Below are 10885 nucleotides of genomic sequence, written 5' to 3' on the forward strand. Positions count from 1 at the left end.
TAGTTTATTCCATGCTCTCGCGTCCGCCACGTAAATATATTCTTTTACAAAATGCCATTTTTTCCTGCTCTATCGTACATTGCAGAATATAGGATAATAAGCCAAAAATGTAAATAAATATATTTCATACCTCGCGCAGTCGAAGTTGTTTGTGCCGAACTCAAATTGATCCTTCTGCCTAACCCTTCTTTCAATCGATGATTTATGACCTGTCTGACTAAAGTTTCGATTGTTCCACGCTTACGACAAGTGGCAAACAGTCGAGTACGCGGTTCTAGTCTTAAAAAAGCGGAATAATGTTTTAGCACTAAATTTATAATATGCTGTCATAAATATAAAAAAAAATAGTGGGGGAAATGGTGAACAACATGCTTTGAATAAAATTCTACGTTTTTAGTAGGCGTTCATCTTTACAAAAATATTGCATAACTTTATGAAAAACCTAAGAAATAATATAAAAAAATAATGTGCCCTTAAGTCATGCCCATATACTTTTAAGTATGGTTTCGTCGTTTTGCTGGATGTACACTGCGCTTATCCAAGCTCAAAGCAAGAAGCTAGAAGAAGTTTTGAAAAATATCACAATCGTTGTCTCTTGTTAGTGCTTGTAAAGGACTTTTGATTGCTTAGTAAGAGCGCGTATGATACACAAAAGCGTTTTTTTTTTTTTAACTTCTTCATGTAAACCAATAAATTTATTTTTATTTTACTGGCAAAGGTTTTTAAAAAAACTTTTAAGAATATATTTTTTTTTTTCGCAATATGTTGCTGATTATACCGTTGGGATAATGTAATGACCTTAATCAATTTACAACGGAGCAAATAAGCAGAATGGGCCGGACAGACAAGTAGATAGTTGATTTGATTGACTGCATACATGAGTGTTAAGAAGTAACATAAACGCCGCGGTCGATTAAAAGAAAAAAATAACAACAACAAAAAGAGAATACATGAAATCTATTAAATGTCATGGGTTGCGAGGTCGAAAGGATGTTAAAAGTTATATGCTTACCATTACGTGGATGTCTACGATAGCTTGCAACAAACTGTTGCAGGGCCGCAATGCTTGGCACGCACTTAACTATAGCATACGTGGAATGCTATATATATGAATAGCTAAATACCACCCTATTCTAAGCCGGTGCACAAAATTATACTCACGCATCCTTGGAACTAAGCACATTAACCGCCATGTTAGAGACATATATACACCATACACCATAAAGTATGCTTATAAAGGCCTTATGTTAACCTCGCTACCGATAAAATCTTGACGGTCCTTAGAGCAAAATATTACAGCCACGGTATACAGCAAGTTATCCCTCTTATCCTTTATTAATGCATCGGGGGGTTACTTTGCAAATCTAAGCTTCAATTTATGCGAATGTATGTGTTCGAACATTTACATATATGTATTTATAAACGTACCATTCTTTGTGGCATTTTTTTTTCGCTCTGCTTTTGTTCCTTGACTGTGTGTTCTGCTTTCACATACATTAGATTTTTATTTATTTACATATATTTTTAGGTGAAATATTATCTTCCTGGTAACATAGAGTTTAAGACTACAGGCTTCTTTTAATGTTTTATATAATTTCTCAACAACTATATGTATTCTTTCCTTTGGAAGTGAGCCACACTGAGTATCGCATCTCGTGACACATGGCAAAAGAGTACCAGTCAGCTGGCTAGAGGGGATGAACTTCTTCTTTTTCATTGTAAGTTCATTTCCATTTGTTCGCTTTGTGCTTGCGCCACTCTACAGAGTTAAGGTATGAAAGCAACGCAGCACTGTCCAATCCCAGGAGCACGTATCAAATAAGAAAAGAACTTTTCACGCCTAAAACATTTTCCTACAAATAAATTGTAATAAGGCCCCGTAGGAAAAAAAGATTCACCCATGCTTGTTTTAGAGTATATTTGAATATTATGTAAAATATATATAAAAAAAAAAAAACAAAATGCAAAGCAAAAGAAAAATAAAGTTAGTTTCGTACTCAATGAAAGATGTCATAAAATTGGCAGGTTGCTAAGTAAAGCTTTAATTTTTTCCCTTTCATGCTTTTGTGATTTGCTAAAACTGTCAAACGATTTCGTTCCATTTTAGTTTGTTTATAAAGAAATGATTTTTATGTTTGAGAAGATTTCAAAGAAAACAGACTAAAAGAAAAAACACTGATTGCTTACTTTAGAATGCGAATGCGAACGTGATAAATAAGCTCCTGTGTGACTATTACAAACGCCTTTAAGTGCTCAAAAAGGTTCTGAAAAACAAGCATTTACAGTAGTTCTCATCGTACTTTTCTAATCTCTAAATGTATAAGTGAACTGATCGCATCATATCCTCAATTTCATCTACCCTACACGACTTGTGGCATAAGGGTATACTGAATTAATCCGAATATATGCAATAGCCAGGAATGACTTGAGACAGATCCACATTTCATTAAATTGATCCATTCAGAACCACTTTCCAAATTTGTCCGTCCCTCCATCCGTTTGTCCATTTTGCCCGAGACATTTTGATCAAATTTAGTACACCGACACGTTTTGGCCAAGGCACGAGAGCTATTGAGAATGGTTGGAGGCGATTCACTTCTTCGATCACTTCCCATATAACACCATACTGCAAAAAGTCTTTGTATTAGTAAGGGTGTTACGAGAAGCGGTGTAGGGTATTTAATGGTAGGCCGTGTCTCACTATAGTGTTTTTATTTGTTTTTTCTAATACGGATTGATTCAATGTTGGCTTTTCGTATGTAGTTGAAGTTTTTAGATTGATCTGCCGGTCAAAGGAAACAAGTTATGTGACGCAGAAAAACATGTGAAGCACTCTTTCGTAGCAAAGTTAATTTAGAGTTTCTCAAATAACTACCTGATTGAAAGCGAAACTACCGCTGCCTTTGAAGGTAATTAAGGAGAGAAGCCTAAAAGCTTAACAAACGTTTTGTTTTAACGATATTTGTTCGGATGAAACGGAGAGTAATAGAAGAGTAATGTTGGAAGAAGTCATTAAGTCTACATTTTAGTATAAGCAAATAAATTATTTCTATTTTTATTGTAATAAAGTTTTCAATAATTTTTGTTTCATTCGTCTGCAATCCGAGCATTACAAAAACACCGTTCGATGTTTCAAATATTTTCTTCTGTTCGTTTTAAGCTCCAAACTACTGTCTTCGACGCACCCACAAACGGCAGAACCGATCAATTTACAGCTTACTTTTTTTAGGTGATAATTTCAAATCGTATTCCTGTTCGTGTTCATAGTCGTATTCGCAATCGTATCCGTACTCTTATTCGTATTCGCGTTCGTAGCAACGTTCATGTTAGTACTTGTGTTCATATTCCTATTTCCGGTCATATTCGTGCTCGTTGTCGTATTCATATTCATATTTGCATTCATATCCACATTTGCACTGTGGAGTTCATCCTGTCCTAATCTGATTCATATTACCAGTGTATATACATTCTTCAAAATTATGAAATTTTATTTATTAAAATTTCCCAACAAATGTCAGAAACTCTGATCGCTACCTTATATATAAGTAACATGCATTATTCTACCGTAAATAGGTTTGAAGCGATGATATGAAATTTCTATGTACTTGAATTGTTAAAAACATGTTAAGCAGATTAAATAACTGCCGAGTTGAGAAGGTATTAATTTTTTCATTGTTTTCAAGTTTACGTAGCACTAAATTGCATTCAGTCAAGTGTGAAATTATTAAAACTTCTTAAGATATCTATGGCTTAGTTAGTTAGTTAGTTAGTTAGTTAGTAAAGTTAGTAAAGTTACACAACCACACTGATTTATATGAATTTCTTGGGTTTATTTTACTTTGCATGTTCTGATGGAAGGTGTCAATAACAAAGTAACTTCATCAATGCAGGTTATCAACATATTAAACGATTTGACTTTACCCGGCTTATGAACAATGTATGTGTCTGCATACTTTGGTCGTATAATACACATTGATTCACTTTGGTTAAAGTGCTGATGTGATAGTTGCAACGCGTGCCAACAATTAAAGTAATTCGATACTCAATGTAAAAGTATACACTTACTTATGTGTACACATAACTGTGTGTACATACGTACACGTATAATATAACATAACAGCAGGAAGTCATCACCTATAATAACTTTGGATTAAAAGTTAGCATAGGTATGCCTAGATGAGTTCATTTTGTTTTAGTTCCCCCCTTTTAAATATTGAAGCAAAGTTCTTTTTTTACGAAAAGTTATATTTATGACAATCTTTTTAACTTGAATAGACTATTCATTTATTGTTTCAACCTTGTATAGGTTAAGGTAGGATTACATAGTATATTTATGTATATATCTATTCAAGTTATTATGCTCGCTTTAATGTGTAAAAAGGTGGCTTCACCAGAATGCGGGACTACTGCCTGACTTAAAGCCATTAACAAAGGTTACATGATTTCATTTGTGTTTGCGTGTGGATTTTATCTGTATGTGTGGGTGTGTGTATGCCGGCACTTTCATTAATGTAACGATCGCATTTAAGTTAATAGGGACAACAATTGCGCAGCGCCAACAACAACAAGAAGAAACGTTTAACCGAAAAGGTCCTTAAAAACATAAAGTGCACATTTTTGCCACTTTAGTGTTTTGTAATTAAAAATGTTGCTCATGAAATATTAACCTGCTTACCCACCTGAGCTCATCGCATATAACGGACAGGAAAGGTGTATGCACGTTATCCACCGGCTAACCAAGCAACAGCCACCACCACCCATTCACTTAGCCCCTAAGTAAGAGAACACAAAATCGTCACCCTTAGCAGCAGCAGAAAAACAAGTAGACAAGCCTGAAAGTAGGTTGGTTTGGCTTTTAAGCTATCCCTGACTCTTCTCTGACAGTGTTGTCTCTCAGTGTTCTCGTTATGCTGTTATGCTTTTAACTTTGTGCTTATTGTGCTATTTCTGTGTTTAGTACAAGTTAGTAATGGCTAAAAACAATATGGCCAAAGGCAATGAACAGCAACGGAGTGAACGCATACCACAAAGATAATTCAAAAGGTGAAAGTCGTTGTCTATGCTCTTGTCTATCTATGTTCATGTTCCTTACCAACGACAAAGTCATTTCATTTACTTTGTAGCACCATTTGCTTTCCATTAGAATTGCTATCACTGTTCCGCGAGAGAAAATGTTCATTTTTTTTGTTTTGTTTTGCTTTTTTTATCTTTTTTTTAATTTTTAAGATTTCGTTTACTGCTTTATTTTTATGAGAAACAGATAGAACACACAAATTACTTTATAAAAACGCTTAAAAAGAATTAATAGCACGACCACAATGAATATAAAAAAAGGCAAAGGAAAACTGTTTAAAAGCATATAAGAGAATGACGATATGCCATATAGTCCGTCGCACGCAAAGCAATCTCGAATATTGAAAATACAAAAACCAGTCAAATAGTACGCATATGATAGCTTAGGAATTAATATGTCACATTTTCTTCGTCTACCTATTCGCCGTTCATTTGAATGAAATAAAGCACTCCTCGGAATGCGAATTGAAAAAGAAAATTTTTACTAATCGCAATGTTTCTGCTCTCATATTTTTCTTGATCATTATGATACGGAAAATACTCAAAGTAATTTTCTGATCGATATTTTCTAAAGTCGTCTTATTCCAAAAGTGTGTTGAAATGCTTATCTATTTTTTAATTCGCTTCACTTTATTATCAATTCTAGGCGATCAGCGCACAATTCCAAGCTTAAATGGCAATCAGACTAACAATGTATATATCAGGTTTCTGCCTTTTAGTTTTCGGCGATTGGCAAAGACTTCGTCGTATTTAGTTCAATACATTCGAAAGTTTACGCTGTCGGATATACATCAGCATTGCAGTGACATATGATGCATATATCCCGTTGTTGGCGAACTTAAAAGTTTACATCGAGATATAAGTCTTCGCTTTATTTCCGTAGACGAGATTCTACAGACACTCTAATCTGTCATCATGGCAAGCACATTGAACTGAAAGAGGGGAGCTCGACCTCTTGGATAAATCATTCCCAAATTTTGCAATCGATTGCCGATAAATTCGAAATCAGTTTCTCAGCTCATACTTAATCTAGCACATTGAAGCAGGTACCTTCTCCTTGCTCCAAAAAAAAAAAAAAAAAAAAAAATTACGGTGTTTGAACAATTTTTCTAAAAAAAAGAACCAAATGCGAATGAAATTTTTGATTTCACGATGAATGAGTTACGTGAAAACGTTCCCTTAAATAAAACGCAAAAAAAAAAAACCAGTTTCGCCATACAATTTTGTCAACCTTAAGGCTGTTGTACAGTCACCGGAGCCTTAAGGCTGGTATGCAGCCTTAGAAGCTTGAAGCCATAGACATCTGAATTGTAGCACAGCATTTGACCTTGGCTATAGAATTCGATATGAAGGGGTAACACTATCGACAAGGGGGATGCAGTATTCAATGGATGCTAAATTCAACAACTTTTTGTCATTTGCAATTCTCATAAATGCACGGCATTGTTACAGTAAGCCATAGAGTAGACGCATAGCAGGCAGCTGCAAGTCAAGAAGAGTAATCAAGATAATGAAGCCATCATTTGGCGAACAAATGACTTTTGTGTTATTCGATTACCTGCAATAAATAACGCTTGGAGAGTACGAATAAGGATCCTTTGTATCAGCTGGATGGGTGAAACGTTTCAAGATAACAGCATATCAAATAAATAAATCCAATAAACGAAAAAACTTCAAAACAAAAAAACTTTCCAGGCGCAATAAATGCCAATGAAGCTTTGCTTTGTTTTTACATTTGCAGATAGGGGCAGCATTCGCTTGTAAAGCACTGTTTCGATACAACACGCTCAGAGTTAACCGTGCTCAGCGGGAAATGTCTCTACTTGTTTTTAGCTAGAATAACAATATTTGTTAACATCGAATTTATTCATAGGAATAATACGTATGTATATAAGCGCCATAATATTGCAATAAAGTGATCTTTGGGCCATCAATTCTGATCAAATTAAGTAGTTTTTCATAAGAATTAAATTTGTAATGCTATATCTACGAGGATAGGAAAGCCAAGCTTCTTGTAACTGATTGCCATTTATGTCATCAATAAGAAATAATATTACGGAATATTAATGTTGTGCGGACATGTTATGCAACAAGCAGAAGGGCTTAGGATAAATGCTTATTATATTATGCCCGTCGTTTCTAAATTTAAATAACATTACGCTTCCCTTGTCGATTTTTTAAAATAGCGTTGAGATATATTGACGAAATATCCAGTACCGACGGCTTTTGGCTCAAAGATGATCTCCATAGATTGGATCGCCATATTACCCACATAAAGTCATGGTTTCAAAAATCGTGATTTGAGAAAATATTGCAATTTTCAAATCTTCTCGACATATACCGCCAACTAATCGTATTCTGACATTCGTATTCCGCGTTGGAGATGTTGAACCATCCTTAATGTAACCTTTCCTTTTTACAACAAAAATGTCTAGTTGTCAATATTTTATGGGTAAAATTAGACATGAAATTTTTGGACGGCGTAAGTGTATCTCTTACACCTCATCCCACATAAAGATTTTCATGAAAAATGAATGAATTTTTAGTATTTTATGATGAAAGTTATTTCATATCAGAGCAAATGGCACAAAATTTCGATCATAGGAGTCTAGTTTTTGGATCCCCTCCCATATAAGGAAGCTCAAGAATGAGGTTTTCTATGTCAAAATGTTGTCCTTTTTAACATTTTATGATGAAAATTGGTCCGTAACGGTAATTTGATATAAAAATCAATTCCATAAAAAATGGAGCACAAAAGCTCATTATTCCAACTATATTCCATATAAGCGTTCTCAGGAAGGGTATGTTTTTTGCATGGAAACATAGTATACTTTTTGGCCAAAAAAAAAATAGAAAGAATTGCGTTTAGAAAAGTGGTAGAATGTATTTAATAGGCTCGCCTGGCCGATTACAATGTTATTATGGTTTTATGTCTTTTTACAACATGTTTTTATAAAAATGTTGTGCCTACTTTTTTAATCGTTAATCTTAATAGGTTCTAATGGACTTACTCTATGGTCATTCTACCATTATATACACATTTACCGTAGCATATCTCAATTCATTCGTTGAATATATTTCATACTTACATACACATTATTACGGCAGCAAGCAACCAGCGTAAGTTGAACAATTGTCATCGTTTAACAAAAGAAAGGAAACGCATGACGCGACCAAAGGAAGGAATTAACAAGTTATTGCATTAAATTGATGACAATCACAACAGCACACGTTCGAGTAAAGGGCTAAGAAAAAATGCAGCTCGAAAAAAAATTTGAGTTGTAAAACTCAAGCTGTGGTTACCCTTGATTGGTACGAATACATACTTCTTACAACCACCAGTAAAACATCTAGCAGCAGAGGCAAAAACCGCTTGCATGGTAAGTCTATGTGCGCTGTGTTCTATTGTATGTGTTGTTCGAGGCATTCGATGGGTATTCCTTGCAACGATATGAATTGTTCTTATTTCATTAAGGGCTCAATGCAAGAGATATTTCAACGGCACCCCTGATCATCGCACACATTACAAAACACAACTCGTGACCCTTCTGAATATGCTCTGTTTTTTCTCTCTTGATAAAGCAGTGACAATATGACTTCTATTAACGTGTTATCCTCTTCTTGTTTTTTTTTTTTTTTTCTTTTTTATAAGTATTCCTGTTTGTTGTTTGTATGTAATTTTTTTTTCTTTTTTGTTTCTTTTTTCTCAGCTTTTATCTATAATATCTTCATTCCTTTAACTGGTTATGTGTCAATATTTATATGGATATAAATTCTTTTAATATATGCACGCGTATGTGTGTTTATTTGCGGTCTTGTTTGTATGATGTTTCCATTTGAGGCAAATAGAACACTTAACAGATACTGCAAACAAATTATTGCACTTGCATACACTTAAAGGATTACATATGATGGGTGGGTGGGTGAATATGTTAGGGTGTGTATGTATACAAGTACAAAAACGTTTGTGAGCATACTGTTATAGTAAATAACGGTGGATGATTCTAATTGTATCTAGACAGTTATATGTATGTATGTGCATACATATATATATATACTCCATAACCATTGATCTTTATGGCCAATGAATGTCTATGTATGTGCGCGTTACTTAATGGATTTAGTTTAAGTGCAGCATTGACATTTTGATAAATGCTTAACATAACAGATGCGTTTCGTTCCGTTTAGTTCATTTTTCTGGTATTTTCCATTTCAAACGCAAAGTTTTGTTTCTGTTACCACCCTAGCCAAGCCTTTAGAGACCCATTATGATAAACAGTTGAATTAAGTGCAATCAATTCCTTTAGTTTTTCTCTTTCATAAGCTCTTCTTTGTTTTGATCTTTTTCAATAGATTTACTTTCAAAAAAAAGACTATATATATATATATATATATATATATGCACCGTGAGAGGTTTTAAGACTTCATGTCTTAATTATTAGGAAAGTTACTGATTTAGGTACTTGGGAAAGAAGAATATAAAGGAAGAAATGCCATAGAAGTACGCATTGATTTATCTATTGTTCCGGCCGCCACTGAATAGAGTTTATGTAGAGATGGATTGATTCTCAACCCGAAATTCGTATCTATTCTTACCTTGTCACAATAGTAAAGGAAATAATTGCATACGCATCGAAAGGATTTGTTACAATCTATTAAGTCCTAATCCCTTGGGGAATTTTCTTGGCGAAGTAACACCAACACCATCCGGTGACATTAATCGTCTTACGCAAGCAATGTAATTTATTTAGTTACTAACGGATCTGATTAAGCATATATAGTTTTTTTACGCACATATAATAATTAAAAGAAAAAAGAAGAAAAGTGAGACACGATAGGGGGACAGAACCCATCATTAAACACCTTATGCCACTTCGCTTAATACAGTTACTCATATAACGACTTTTCAAAATGACAACTTATGTTGAAAATGGTCAGAAAAATGGTTCACCCGAATCATTTTCGATGGCGTTCGTCCTCGAGTCGAACAAGTCGTGAAGTGTCCCAAACTTCATCAAAATATCTCGTAACCGGAACCCTTAGGTTGAGCAAAAGAAAGAAGACGTACAGACGGACAGACAATGTGAGAGTCACTTTCTGTGTCGTTCGGTGTCGTAACAGATATGTCTATCTCAGGTCCTTCTGGGTAGTGCACTCAGTCGCCGAAACTTAATATACACTTGCATTACAAGTAGTGTAGGGTAAAAAAAAGCGTATGGTGTAGTGTGTATTTGCTTTGTTCTTTCGTGGCTTAATTATAAGTTTTCCTCTTATCTGTGTTCTTCTGGAGGTTTTCTTCTTACTGATTGTATGAGTCTTCAGAGTTCAACTGCTCCTCATTAACCACTTGTTGCGTCAATTTATTTTCCCATTTCTTGATCGTTTATTTTGAAGAATTTCACAGTTCTTCGCATTTTAGAGACTTAATTTTCCCAATATTTGTAAGTCTTTCACTGGATGATGTTTTTTTTTCTTAACATTTTTATTTCTTAATTTTTTTCAAAGCAAAAGAAAAAAATTCTTTAAAAAAAATTTCAAAAATCGTCTCTTCTCCATAAAAAGAATTCTGCTTTTTTTCTGTCACGCCTCTTTCTAGGCATGCCAAAATTTTCTTTTCTTTTCTTAAAACCACGCAAATCGAGCAAACATAAATGTATCGCAAAACCTCTCCTCAAGGGTATGAGTGCTAGGGTGAAAACTATTATTTTCAATTATCAGATAAATTTGTTTTGTTGTTTTGTAGCAGCTTTTTTTTTGAAAGCTGTTTGGGCTTTTCACTTGTAACAGTGAATTCAAGATCCAACCGGGCAAA

Source organism: Glossina fuscipes, unplaced genomic scaffold (genome assembly GCF_014805625.2).
Source record: "Glossina fuscipes isolate IAEA_lab_2018 unplaced genomic scaffold, Yale_Gfus_2 2, whole genome shotgun sequence".
NCBI lineage: Eukaryota > Metazoa > Arthropoda > Insecta > Diptera > Glossinidae > Glossina > Glossina fuscipes.